Here is a 14,450-nt window from a genome sequence, read left to right on the forward strand (position 1 = left end):
CATGAAGCCAACTGTTATCTCTGCTTCATAGATGGAGATACCAAAGCACACAAAGGCTCAACAACCTACCAAGTTCAACACCCACCACTGAGAGCCAAGAGTACAGTTTAGGAGACCATGTGCTCAGCCCATGAGATTTTCTTTTTCCCTCTTCTGGCCACAAACCCAGATACAGCTTGGCCAAGGGCGGGCTGGAATACACCCATTTGGTGAGGGCAGTTGCACTAGAGCAGCCACCTACCACCTCCTGGAATTGTCACTGCCTGTAGCTGAGCTGCTCCTGGCCAGAGAGGCAGCTCCACTTGGCTCCAAGTCCTCACCCCAGCCAGCCTGCCCCAAAACCACTGTCCTCTGCCACACTGCCTCCAAGAAGTTCCCACCCACGCTAGGCCTTTTCCCTACACCTCTTTTCCCTACCCATATCCAGGCCACATGTACCCCATTTTGCTGAGCCCCTGCCACTCTGCCCCCCCAAATTTTTCCTCAGTTTCCTCATTTCCCCTCAGGCCTGCTGCCCCTCAAAACCCCGGCCGAGCTCAAACGGCCTCAGCAGCAGCCACCCACCATCTTCTCCCTCAGGCCCCTCTCCCACCTCAGTGTCCCCACATGGGGCTTCCATAAACCCTCTTTCCCAGACTCCACTCAGCACCTCCACATGCCAGCTCTCTCCTGTTCTCCTGTCCCTCAGCAACCCCTCACCTGTTGCCTGAAACTACCCCTCACGCCAAAACCCCTCGTCACACACCCCTCACAGCTGGTTACTCTCTCCTCGCACCAACGACCCCTCCCCAAGAGCCCCTCACGCCAAGGGCTCCTCCTCACACAACCCCTCACAGCGGGCCGCCCCCTCCCCACAGGAGCCCACCAGACCAACGACCTCTCCCCGCAGAGACCCTCACACCAACACCTCCTCCTCAGACAGACCCTCACACCGCGAACCACCTCTCCTCACACAGCCCCTCACGGCCAGGACCCCTCAGCCCCCTCAGCCCGCCGGCCCCGCCCCTGCTCCCCCCGCCGCCCCCAGCCCCTCCCGCCGGCCGCGGTGCTGGGGGGGGAGGGAGAGGGCGGCGAAGTCTCGCGAGAGGGGCGGGCGGGGGCCGCTGGCTGCGGGCAGCGCGGAGCGGCGGCGGCGGCGCAGCCGGAGCCCGGGCGGCGCTGAGGGGAGGTGGCGGCGGGGCGGCGGCAGCGATCGCGGCCCGGCACACGGACCCGCTCCGCCGCGGCGGCACGGCCGGCGCCGCCCGCCCTCCCGCACGCCGCGCCTCCGCGGCGCGGCCTGGCCGCGGCTCGGCGAGCGGGGCCCAGGCAGCGGCGGCGGCGGTAGTGGCGGCGGCGGTGGCGGCGGCTAAGCGCTCCGCCGCGCCCGCCCTGCCATCTTAGGTGCCGTGCCCCGCCGCCTTTGTGCCCGCCGCGCCCGGGCACCCGCGGGGGCCGGGCCCGACGCCCCTCCGGGGGCGCCTCCCCCCGCGGGGCCGCCGCCCCTTGCCCCGCTCCTCCTCCTTCTCCTCCTCCTCCTCCTCCGCGGGGGGCCGACCGGCGCTCCCAGCCCGGCTGCGGCGGAGGGTAAGGCGGGCGGCGCGGCGGGGGGCTCGGCCGGGGCGGCCCCGGGAGGGTGCGGGAGGAGGTGGGTGGGGGGGAGCGGCCCGGTGGGGCCGGCGCCTCCCCCGCTGCGCTCTGCGGCAGTGCCGCAGGGTCGGGGCCGCCGCCGCCGAGCACCGGCGGGGGAGCGGGCGGCGAAATGGCGCTTCCCGCGGAGGGGCGGCCGCGGGCGGAGGGGTGTTCCCCGCTGTCAGGGGCCGCCGGAGGCCCAGGGCTGGGGCCGGGGCCGGCCAGGCGTGCCCAGCGCCGCGGCCCTTTTTGTCTGCGGCTCCCCCGGGGGTTCTGCCGGCCGAGCCCCGACCCCCAGAGGGGTTTGGGGGGGTCTTTCGGACACCCGCGCGGATTTATGCCCTTTTATTTTTTTCACCCTTTAATTTTTATTTTTTTTTTCCTCCCTGCCCCTCGCTCCTCCCCAAGCGGTGAGTTTTCAGTGTATATACCATTTTGTTCCGTGCTGGTGTGGGATTTGGCTGAAAGTGACCTATTTTAAAGACCTTTTATTGCTCCCCCCTCAGCAATGCATGTGGCGTCCGATTCCGTTACCCAAATAGCGTTTCCCAACCATTTTAATTTGTCAGATTAAAACATCTCATGGAGGCTGGATTTCTGTAACCCGCGTGTGGGTATGTCGTTAGAAATATCTCTCACCCCGCTTTGCTGCAAGCATCTTTGGAGCATCCGAGTTCACCTTTGTCACTGTGAAAGCAGAAATAAATATCAGGGCGATACCTGGGAGATGCAGTTGTACCATTGTGTTGGGCGCGGTACAAGAAATGGGGAGGGAGGGGGGGAGAAGAACCAGGGATTAAAATGGTTGTTGTCAAATGTAGATCTTTACATGCCTTCGGAAAGAAAACATGACAGATCGGTAACAGCCCTAAAGGACTTTTAATATATTTTCTTGGAAAAACGTTTCGTGTTTATCGTGCTTGTCTCTGCTGCTTATCATGGTACGGAGTATTTCATTAGGTGGCATTTTAGTGGCTCTGTTGGTTAAATAGCAGTTGCATTAACTAGTTGGACAAATTGTGTCCTTCACCTTTGACTATTGCATTTTGAGAGCCCTTAGAGCAGTGTGCCCATGCATGCCAAGGGCGGATTAATAAGATGTTACCTAAAGGTTTGGATGGTATTGATTCCTTACTATTAATGCTATTTATAGTGCGTTTGACATAGCTCTTGTTTTATGTATTTGGATTAAGTTTATCAGGTTGGAATGCTTCGCATTAATCGTTTCAAAAATACCACCCCAAATATATATATTTATAGATATATAATTGAACAATATAGTTCAGATCTTCAGTGACTGAAAAACAGCTTTAGTAGATAGCACATAATAGTGAAAACCGTGGAAAACTGATACATTTTGACACTAGGAACGGTTTGTTTTCATATTTCAGGATTACAGAATAACAACTTCTGTTGCAATAAATACAGTTTTTGTTATGCTTTTCTTGACCCTACTTTGAGCCTACATTTTCCTTGCCTTTGTGCCTCCTCATAGTTAGTGTGTCATAGTTTTTGCTACTTATGTCCAAGGGCAAACCTAATCAGCGATTGGTTTGAGCCTTCATATTAGATTCTCCACAACATTGGCCTAGTTCTGACTGGTATGTTTCCCATTTTTAGGACTCCTCTTCCTTTTATCCGTAGACTGAAACACATTGATAAACTTGAACCTCAATTTGTCCTTTGAACTTGAGAGAATGTTTTTCACCTCTGCAAACAGTACCACAGTGAAGAGAAGGTGATTCTGGTAGAAGAGCTTAATTTTAAGTTTAATTCTGCTGAAATGCAACTGCCTGAAGTAAGAACTCTTTGTACAATTGGATGTTGTTTTTATTTTTAACTAGACTGAATTAAGTGTTGCCTGTACAGGACCAGATGTTGGCATTAAAATTATGTACAGATAAGGTGGCTTAGGCCTCAAGTTAGACTAATTGAAAAAGTTATCTATGTCCTGCTGTTAAATTCCAGTGTAAGCTAAACTGAAGAACTTTAAATGTTTACTTCCAGCTAAATAACATTTCCAGTTGTGCAGTTTTCATCTCTAGTTGTATTCACCTGTCTTTATCTCCAGAATAACATGTTTTTAATGAATAGTAAGACAATCTCAACTTTTATGCTTGCTGAGATTCATTAGAAGAGAAGCAAATACTAATAATTACATCTTCAGATGTATCCTAGTAGTGGATTTCCTGTAATGAGGATGTTTTGTAGAGAACAATAGATATGGCAGCAATTTCAGAGATTTGTTTTAAAGATGTTGTAGGTAGCTGACTCTGCAGAAGTGAGTTCCACTTTTGACACAACCCTTGCATACTCAACAGAGCATTAGGTGGTTTCCAGGTATCTGGTTTTCAGGTGTAATTCTCTTTCTAGCAAAGACAGACTGGATGTACTGCTGCTGTTGTCTCTCATGTCTGTCACTTCTGTATAGATAATACTTCTGATCCAACTTAGTAGGGAGTAAGGTCATTTGCAAAATAAGTCTCATAGAAGTTTTTTTGGACAGTATAGGTATTTTGTCGAGTAAGAAGATAATTAGGGTTTATCTAGCTCTCTTTGTGATCCAGAAGTGGTGAGGAAGCTATGGTAAATACCACTTGTCTTATTCCATTCTCCCTGTGTTTTGGAGAACACTCCCATAATCACTAAGATGCTATCTTAGAAGTATTTTCTGTTGTGTTCCTGTTCGTATTAAAATCATGTAAACAACATACTGTTAGGTTGAAGTGCATGCTAGAAATTATAAAAATCTTTGGTGTTGCCACTGGTGAGCCATACACTTGGCTTCTGAGTGGTAGTGATGCTGGGTGGCCATTACCTTTTTCCTGTTCAAGTATGCAGTGTAGTTTCAAGGATTTTACTTTTATTTCCTTCTGTGAACCTGGACAAAGGAAGGAGCTGAACTTCAACCCTGGGCTGGAGTCATGTCTGGACTGGAATGTGTCCTGGGTCTGGCAGCAGGATTTCAATTTTGTCCTCTCCTGGTTAGCCATGCCTGGGACAAACTTGCCTGTAACAACACAGAGCAGGATGATTTAATACTTTGTGAGACCCACATTGGTCCTTTCTTCTATGATGTGTCCTGCTCTTCTCCACAAAGTGCTGGTTCTGGGTGGACACGGTGCAGGGTGGAGCACCACCCTGGTGCTCTCTGAGGAGTTCCCCTTATGCTGGAAGTTGACTGGGGTGTGCAGTCCTGTCCTCCACCTGCTTCTCCATGTGTCGTTCCATTGGCTCTGGTCTTTGATCCTGCACCAGCAGAAAGCTAACCCAAGGAAAAATCCAGTTTTGTGTCAGCCTGGTGGTCTGAAATGGCTCAGTGCACAGTGAGGTGAGGTTAGAGACAACCCTAGGGGCTGGGCTGCACCACCACAGCCAGCAGTGAGCTTTGAAGACAGAGGTGGCTGGTGGCACTTTCTGCTAAACGTGCAGTGGTTAGGTTTCAGGATTCTTTGTTGTTATTGTCCTTTAGCATGCTGAGGCATTGCTGATTGTGCATTGATTTCTCTGTGGAGAAGAGACTGAAAAAAATTCAATGGACAAACGGTCAGAAAATCACTTATCCCCTCATGTGAAGTTCTAGAGGGTGAGTCCTTCCTGTGAAAAAATATCAAATATAAAACCATGAAGTCAGAGGTGTCTGAGGGGAAGAAGCGTGCAGAAAAATAGTAGGAAAAGATAGAGAGCTGTTTAAAAGCAGAGTTGGCTTTTACACACTATTCCTTCTTCCTTGCCTAAGTGCTCATTTACAGTACAGAACATGGAGGAGGGAATACTTTCTGAAGGCCCTTAGAAACACAATGGACATTAGCCAGCACAGTGGGGGCTCCAAAAGTGGTTTTTAAAGCAATTTTTTAACAAATATTTGGTGATCACTGGAATTACAGTATTTTTAATTATGAAAGGGAAGCCATTAGGAACTTCTAATACTTGATCAGAAACCAGTGCATTATTACCCTTGATTTTTTTTTTCACATTCTGCTAAATCTTTGTTTCTTTGCCAGAAGAAAAGGCAAGGTAGCCACTGTAAACATAGCATGAAATTGCCAAAGCAGCAGTAAGTTTTGTCTAAACAGAGAAGTTTCTCCAGTTTAATCAGAGCTTGCTGAGGATGGATCTACAGCATTAGTTACACACCTATAGCTCAGCAGTGAGGTTTTTCTTTCTCTTAGGGGTTGGTGAGGACAGTCCAGCATGAGTTAGAGTGATGATGGCTTCTTAATACAACTGGACAGTAGCTCATAGTTTTGCCTGCTGTACTGCTTGGCTGGAAACAGTTTTGGTTTTTCTTTAGGGGTCAAGATGGGGTGACAGCATGAGATTTACATATTGAGTATTGTCTTTAGGATTGAAAAGGCTGGAAGTGTTTTGTTTGGGGGAAAAGTTAGATCTTGAGGAAAAAAAGTAAAAGTCACAAAGCTGAAGCTGGCAGGCCCTCCAGTTTTCTGTGCCTGTGATCTTCCAGTGACCCTTATTACACTCCTGGCTACAGCCATGCAAATATTTTCTTTAGAGTGAGATGTAATTTTATAAAAACAGTTTTCTCCTACCCTCATTGAGTGCAGCATGTTTACAGGGCAGCCTCCTATCAGAATGTGGGGGAACACTGCCTGTGAGTTTCATTGGAAGCTTTTATTGCATGTCAGCTTTGTCAATCCATATTTGAAAAGAAAATTTTTATGTTTACTGTTAATCTCAGGGATTTTTGCTATGGCTTTAGACTGAAAGTATGTATTGCACTTGAATTCTTAAAATGTGAATAAAGTTGCTTTCAGCCTTTCACTTAGTTCATCTAAACTTTAAAACTTATTTTTCTTCCCTTTAGCCTTCTGCCATTTGTTGAGCACTGCTGGACACAGATTTTGGAGGGGTTAGGTCCTTAGGATCGATCCTTCCCTTTGCGTTGCTGTTTCAGCTTCAGTTTGCTCTGATCTGGCTGATTCCTAATATCTGGAAAACTTTGGGATCTAGGAGCGTGGGAAAGAGGAATATGCAAGTGCAAGTGGGTAGGGACCATTTCTTTTAACACTTTTGGCTTGCTCCCCATCCATGTGCTCAGTTTTCCAAGCACCCAGCAATCTCTCCTCTTCCCTGACATTCCACTGCTCAAGGGCAGTAACAGACCCATGGGCCCATGCCGAGAGAAATGTTGTACTGAGATTTCTTGGAAAGAATCTCATCTCCTATTGCACATGTTTGTTATTTTTGCCTCCTTCACCATTCTTAATGTGCAATTCTCATTTCCCACCTCAGTCCCCTTTTAATTGGTGACTGTCCCTCCCTTCTCAGCCAAGATGAGAGGAGAGGTTATTTTTGCCAGTGCTGTTTCTCAAATAGGCCACGGGTATCCAGTAAGTAGTGCAGTAACTTTCTCCATCAGTTAGGAGGATTTCTCAAGCTATCCCAGTGGCAGTGCAACATGTTTCTCCTTTAGTTCTGGCTTGCAGTTGTCACTAACATTAACTCCTCCCAGTTCCCACTTCCTTGTAACCCAATCTGAATAAAGATCATGGGATTTGAATGTGCCTTGCTTTGCTGCTGCTGCTCTGGATGTTTGGGTTGTCTCTGTGCTCTTTGTAAACTGTGCTGTGATCTTCTTTTTGGCTTTGCCTGTTCCAAGGAGCAGTTGACAGTTGTTAAAATCAGTTCTGGGCCAGCTGTGATTTGATGCGATTAAACTGTGTTAAATGTGTTCCAGAACTGTTTCCTGGCCTAGATAGCAAACTAGTTAAACCCTGGGTTTGGAATCTATTTTGGTATGATTTGGCCCTGTACCCCTAGGTAAGCTGTGTCCCTCTTTGAGGGTCAAACAGAACACAGGTCTGTGCACAGCACATGGTCTTCTGCCTTTAATCCATCACTCTCCTGTGTCTCCTTGGGCTTTTTAAATTAGTCTTTGCATATTGAAGTCTTGTCTTGAGAATTATGTACTGCACTGACTGCAGTAATGTGGTTTTGCCACCCGTAAAGACTAAGGTGCAGTGATCTGATTTTTCCTGGCATCAGCTGAGCTGGTACAAACCCCACTTTATACTTGCTTGGTGTACCTGAGTATGCAGCCAGGCTCTTAGATTGAGGTTTTTATGAAGGCTTGCAACTTTAGTTAAAAAAGAGGGTAACCTTGGCCTTGACAAAAAATTCCTGCTGTCTCCTAGAAGTGCGTGTCAGAGTTGGGAAGGAAATAATGATACATTTCAGAGGCAGTGCCTTGCAAAGAATGCCAAGCTCCATTTTTATTATGGGTTAATTGCCATATAGGCAAACCCTGAATTCTTACCTGTGTTTTTGGCTTAATTTTCCTTCTTCCCTTTCCACACAAACCCCCCTCTAACTCAGGCTTTGAAGTGTTTAAAACTAGGTTAGTCTCTGGCTGAAGGTGTGTGGTAGAACCTCCTTTTAATTCTTGCTGGGACCTGCCCGTTTTGCAGCAAGAATGCAGGCGAACCCATCTGAATGCTGATCATCTGTCCTTTGTAAGTGATGGAAGGTTATTTTTCCCTTCATTTGACACAGTACATGGGCAAAGAAGTGCTAGAGCATCTCCATTCCAGAAGCCACCTTGAGTGGCCAGATTTGTACAAGCTGGAGTGCCCATGGAGGTGGGAGAAGAGGGCTTGGTGAGGATGCTTGGGCTGAATTTAGGTGATTGCATGACAGTCACTGGAGATAGTTCCTTCTCTTGCTCTCAGATGTTGCTGTCAGCTGCTGGCTCAGTAGCTGACCATATTCTTAGCAGATCAGCCTACACAGATGTCCTGAACTGACCAGAGAATTCAACATTTCTGTTGGTGACTGGAAGGACAGAGCACAGGGAACCAAACACTAAGATAATCTGTACTTAAGATGTCTGTATACATGGGTTTTTATCCAAAATAAAATGTTATGGAAGAAGGAAGTCTTCATCCTCACCTTTGCTTTGATTTCATTACAATACTGATGATGTAAATTTATTTGCAAAAACAAGACTGGGCAAAAGATTTGTTTCTGATTTGACAATAACAAGCAGAGTGCTTTGAATACTAGACTAACGTGAAAATAGTTTACTTATAAAGTACATGATTTACCCCCACTGGCTCATAGTTAGTCACAAAGTAATAAAGAACATTTAAAGAATTATTTGCTAGTTTATTGAATAAAAATTTGACATGGAATTTTTGATGCCCAGTTTTAACAAATGTTTTGAAAAAGCCCCTAAATTTTTCCAAATATTATAGTGCTTTTTCTTGAATAGCCTTTATGTCTTGAAAATACTAATTGGCACATTATTTTAAATTTCTTACATTTTTCTCTGTTGCTAGAATTGGTAATTGTGGATTACTGTGCAGTTGGGCCATAACATTGGCCTCTGGAGTTTTTCCACAGTGGCTGGTCCAGCACCAGGGTGTGTGATCCTCGTTTGAGTAGTCTTCCCATTGCTGTGGAAATCTCTGGTACTGATAATTACTCTAGTAACTATAAATTGGTATAATCACAATGTTTTTCTGTAGGTATTACAAGTATTTTATGTTTAAACAGAAATAGCTATAATTAATATTAATATGAGAAATGAAATATTAATACACAAATAGAAATTTTAACCATAGCAAAGAAATACTGTCTTACATATGTGATGGGTTTATACTTTTCTCTGAATTATCAAGATAATAACAGTAATTCCCTTCTCTGAATTTCATCCAGAAATCTCAAGGTATTTCAAATGGATGATAAAGGCATATTTATTTTCCACATTTATGGGCTGGGCATACTGAAGTACAGGTGGAGAAATGAGTAGTTTGCTCAGCATGGCTGGTGGTGATGGGGTAGAAGAATTTGTCTCCTTGGTCCCCAGTTAGCATCAGCACCTCCCAAGTTGTGAGGTGGAGGCAGAAGTGTAGGAGATGCTGCTTTGCCTGTGGGGTGAGGTGGAGCAACACAGACCTCCAAGTTCAGCAGCACCCCTGTCCCAGATCTCCCTCTGAAAGTCTGCCTGACCTGCTGAAAATGCAGGGGATGGGATGTCTTGTTTCATCATAGGAGCACTATGTTGATTTTTCTTAATATAATGGCAATTTAATGCTGGTCATGAATAAGCTGGCTAAATCTTGAAATTTTTAATTTTATTTGTTACTATGATGAGACTTTTTGCTGATTTTTATCTTTACATAACTCTGAAAAGGGCTTTTAATGCATTGTAAATCAGTCTCCGAACTTGATGAATAACTAACTTTAAGTTTTTTCATTTTTGGAGTCAGTCACACACAGAGATAACTGAGGACTGCCCATTTAAGTAAAAAATATTCCTGTGCATGTGAAATTGCAAGACTTGGGTATTGTCTGGACATTTTTATGGAGATCTGTGCAAAGTGTATCTTTTCACCCTGTTTGTGCAGTCTCTGCCACAGCTGAATCTCACCTTTTCTTCAGGGTCTAGTTGTTGTGTAATGCAAATGCACACTGCTGTAAAAAGCTGAAAGGGTTCTCACCTGATGCCCTGGGAAGGAAGAGGAGCTTTGAGCCCCTGTGCCTGTCGGGAATTCATAAGCATTGTAGAGTGAGCCATTGCTCAGCTAATCACCAGTAACTTCCATCTGCTCTGCTGTACCTGTCTCTGCACAGAGGTTTGCAGTGTGGGGGTTCATTTAAGGCATATCTATGCAGTAAAATAGCTGGGGCTTACCTGGAAATAATGAAACTAAGAATTTTGTTGCTTCAGTCATTCTTTTAAACTAGAATAACCCCCAAAAAGCATTAAAACCTTGAAATCTGAGTACCTGTATGAAAGTGCTAAATATTTTGGGACCTTGTTTTTCTGAGGGATTTTTATTCCATGTTGCCACAGACATGGAGTATGAAATTTAGCAAGCTTTCTCCAAAAGCTGCTTTCAGTTTTGAAACTGATGTTACCTGTACTGGTCTGAAGTAGTTCATACCTGTTTATTATGCCTGTTGCAAAATCTACCTACCTATTTACATAGGTGTTGGGGAAACAAGGATGATATGGAGCAGCATGAGTGGAAGGAGAGGATGGTGTGAGTTGTGATTCTACTTGTCTGCTTATTTTCTGGTTTGGAAGCAGCGAGCACCTGCTGATTTAGGGGTTTTCTGTATGTGATTTCATGCCTGTGATTAGCATTTCTAAGGACATGACACATACGGTTTCACCACTTAAATACATTCTGTAAATATGTAAACAGAAAATTACAGAGATGGTCATTGTCTGACTGTCCTGACTGGTCTCCAGAGTCAACCCAACAGGACTCGGCACGCTCCGTTGGACCCATCTGAGACAAGAGAGCTCAGACTTCAATCTTAGGAGCAGAATTCCATCTTGGATTGGAGTTACCACCTAGTTTTGATGCTTCCTTAAAGGCAGTTGCTTGTCTCATTTTCCTTCCTTTTAATTGCTGGGGCAGGAGATTGAGATCTTTAGATAGACACTGGAATGCACTTACTGTTTGACTATTGGAAGTCAAATTCTATAGAAAAATCAGCTGCTTTACAGAAATCTGTCATTGCATTTGATCTGAAATCAGCCATTTGTTGATCTGAAATCAACCATTGTTATGAGAGGATTTCTCAAGGTAGATAATCACAGAATATTCTGCGTTGAAAGGGACCCACAAGGAGCATCAAAGTTCAACTCCTGTGGCCCCAAGAATCCCACCGTGTGCCTGAGATCGTTGTCTAAACACTTCTTGAACTCTCAGCCTGTGACTGCTTCCCTGGGAAGCTTGTTCCAGTGCCCAAACACTCTCTGGATGAAGAACCTTTTCCTAATATTTAGTGAATAGTAATAGCAAGACTTCTGAGTTCTGGGAAGGAATGAGATGTCCTCTGTGAGGGCATATTGTAAAAATATTTTTCGGACAAAATCTGGGAATAACCCCTGGTTAGCTGATGTTCCTGTTGGAGCATTGTTCCTCAGTGAATAGCAAGTCTAGGTTTGTTTTGCTGCTTTGAGGAATTGTCAGTGTTCTGAATTGAGCTTGTGCATTAGGTAGAGGTGCCAATCTTCTTAGTTTCATGTTAAATTACAAAAAAATCACAGCAAAGGCAGTCAAATGCTTTGTCACCATTATGCTGTTTAGTAGCTATAAGTGGAACCATGTGACCACTGAGTATTTAGTAACTTCCACTTCTGTAATTCTCTTTGTTTCTTTCCTGCTTTTTGTTGTTGTTTTGTGAAGATGAAGTCATAAAGTTTTCAAAGCAAGGAGAGTGGTCATGTCATGTGCTAGCTGGTTTGGTGTCTTAAATAGAGATTTTCTTCCAAGATTTGAAATGTATTTCTCACTTAAAACCTGTTATTTCTGAGCTTGCCAATCATGTAAATGTGTGGAGTTCAGGTAGTACATGAAGGGTAAATCTCCTTGTGACGTAGAGCAGTGAGGGCACATGTTCTGGCAAGGCCTTTTCTGAGTTTTAATAAATACAGACAAGGGATGACCACCTCTATACCACAAGAGGTGTGTTTTTATCCTGTGCAGGTGCAGCACTCTGCATGCATGCACACTGAGCAGTTCCTCTGTTCCTGGTGTAGCACAGCTCCTTGCTCTGCAGGAAAGCTGCTCCTCTGAATGTCTACCTCATACAGAAAACTAACTTTATAAACCATTTCAGAAAGAGCAGCTTCCAATTTACTGAGCGACTTAAACATGCTACTGTACTTTGCTTTGTTTCATCATGGTAAAAGCCACTTGACTGTGTAACTCCTAACCTGCAATAAAACAGGTATAAACAGGTATAAAACAATGCAATGTTCTAGAGGGGAACAGTAGCTAAACACCTTTTAACTTGTTTTTGCCTGGCCTGGAGAGGAGCAGGACTGTCCCATTCCCCGTTGTTATGTGCTGCTCACATGAGGCAGGGGTGTGAAGGGAGTATTTGCTTACCCCCAGACCCACGGAGTTTTGAGTTGTCCAAAAGGTAGCAGCCAGAAGCAGAGCTGGTGTTCTGAGCTTGTTTGAGGGAGAGCTGCTTCCCTCCCGTTTGGGTTTTGCTTTTTTTGTAGGTGTGATGTCATCATTCTGCGAGGTCTGCGCCGCTGCGTCCTCCAGGAAAACAAAACAGGGCGACGAGACCTGAATGTCAAATGCAAAAAACAAGCAGATCTGATTCTTCCTCTTCTCCCTCCCCCTTTTTCTTTGAAAGGGGCTTTCAAGCTGACTTTATACAACAGGAATTAGCTTAATAGAAAAAGAGAGTGAGACAAGCAGAGTTATTTCTTTTCAGTTCTTACTATCAAGTTCTCAAAAGTAACTCCTTCCTGCCTTGTTGGAGGATGGGATGTATGTTTTGTGCCAGATGCAAATACAGAGGCACTTTATGAATATCCAATATTCCTTGTTTCAGAGATGTTTTATCTTTTAATATAACCTTTCTCTGGGTTGTGGGTTTTTTGGGTTTTTTTTTTGGTTTTTTTTTGGTTTTTTTTTTTTTTTTTTTTTTTTTTAAGATATTTAAATGAGATACTACACAGTATCTTCTTGCCATGGGTATGTGAATTTCTACTGGGAAATTGTTCCATACACTTGATGTGTTTGTATAGATATCAAGGTAGTACTAGCAGCAGCCTTCCACCAAGATTATCTTTGGGCCCTGGCCAGGGTCAGGGGAGCAGCCAAAACCAACTGCTGGGCTGATACAACCAGGATGATTTTTATTCAAGCCTTTGGAATTGTATTAATACAAGAATGTACTGGAGTTTTTCCTTCTTTCTGGGAGCCCTTTTGTGGCCTGGCAGCAGTTGGCTCTCATGCAGCTTGTTAGCTATACTGAGCAATACAGCTCCTGTTAACATGGATAGGTTTATTCTTTTTCAGCCTGGAGCTTTAGATATTCCCTCATATAGAATGACTTTGCAAAATAATCTGCAGAGAGGCATTTTGAGGCTTTTGGGGGCTCTGAACTGAGTATTGATAGTGAGAGGATGGGCTGGTGGTCTCTGAAAAGCTGTCCAGATGTAATAAGAACTTCTGGGCAGTGAGCAACACTGAAGACGGTATTTTTTTGCCCTGTTGTGTTCAAGAACCTTTATTACTTCTTGGTTGCTCTTTATAGTTTGTGTCCCAAAAGTAAATAGTGTTTTCTGGCATGGCCTGTTGAGCTCTCAGTAGCTCCCTGTCCAGCTGGGCTGCTTGGGTGAGCTGCATGCATGATGAGGAGCAGTTCTTGCTTTTTGCTTGTTGGTTGTTAGGGATGTATCTGCCCAAGGTATCAGGAGGTTGTCCTACTTTCCCAGTTCAAAAATCCAAGATCCTTAGAATTTATAAAATGGACACCAACGTTCCCTTTGTTTATTAGCCAACAGGAGCAGTCAGAAAATAGCTCTTCTTCTAATACACGAATTGTTGCTTGAAACTTTGCAGTGGTTTTTTTTTCCTCTTATTTGTCTGTTCCTACTGGCAAACAAAAGGCATAATCCATTATTCCAAACTGCTGAAAGAGGCTTCAAATTGCCAGGTATGAAATTATGCTGCTTGTTCCGTTACCAGTAGGAAACGGCTTGTGAAATGTTTCAAAACCTACAAAGGAGAAAAGTTCTTTGTATGTGTGAATTTAGTATTCACAAAAGGTGTCAGATTGACAGCCATGGAGATTGTGGAGATCGGAATTTTATTTATCCCTAGAGAAGATGCAGTGCAGACTGCAGTAGTGCAAAAATTTCCTGTTTTATTCTGCTGTTACACCCTACCTGTGCCCTTCACAGGCAGCCTCTTGGGGTGAGGAGCTCCTCCTTTCTGTGTGCCCCTTCAGAGAGCTGGCTGACAAAAGGATGTGAGGGTGGTTTTTTTGTGTGTGGTGTGGGTGCTTGTCTCCTGAAATCTAAACAGATGTGGAAGGAATTTGATAACATCTAC

General features: G+C 44.8%; 1 protein-coding gene across 1 annotated transcript in view; it reads left to right on the forward strand.

Annotated features, from left to right (window-relative positions):
- Positions 1–1,351: 1,351 nt before the first annotated feature.
- Positions 1,352–14,450, forward strand: part of TAOK1 (TAO kinase 1) — a 63,782-nt gene continuing 50,683 nt past the window's right edge. Inside the window, exon 1 of the mRNA XM_066333398.1 lies at positions 1,352–1,566. The gene's annotated coding sequence lies outside the window, so the exon portion shown is untranslated. The remainder of the gene's footprint in view (positions 1,567–14,450) is intronic.

This window comes from Sylvia atricapilla, chromosome 20 (genome assembly GCF_009819655.1).
Source record: "Sylvia atricapilla isolate bSylAtr1 chromosome 20, bSylAtr1.pri, whole genome shotgun sequence".
Taxonomy (NCBI): Eukaryota; Metazoa; Chordata; class Aves; order Passeriformes; family Sylviidae; genus Sylvia; species Sylvia atricapilla.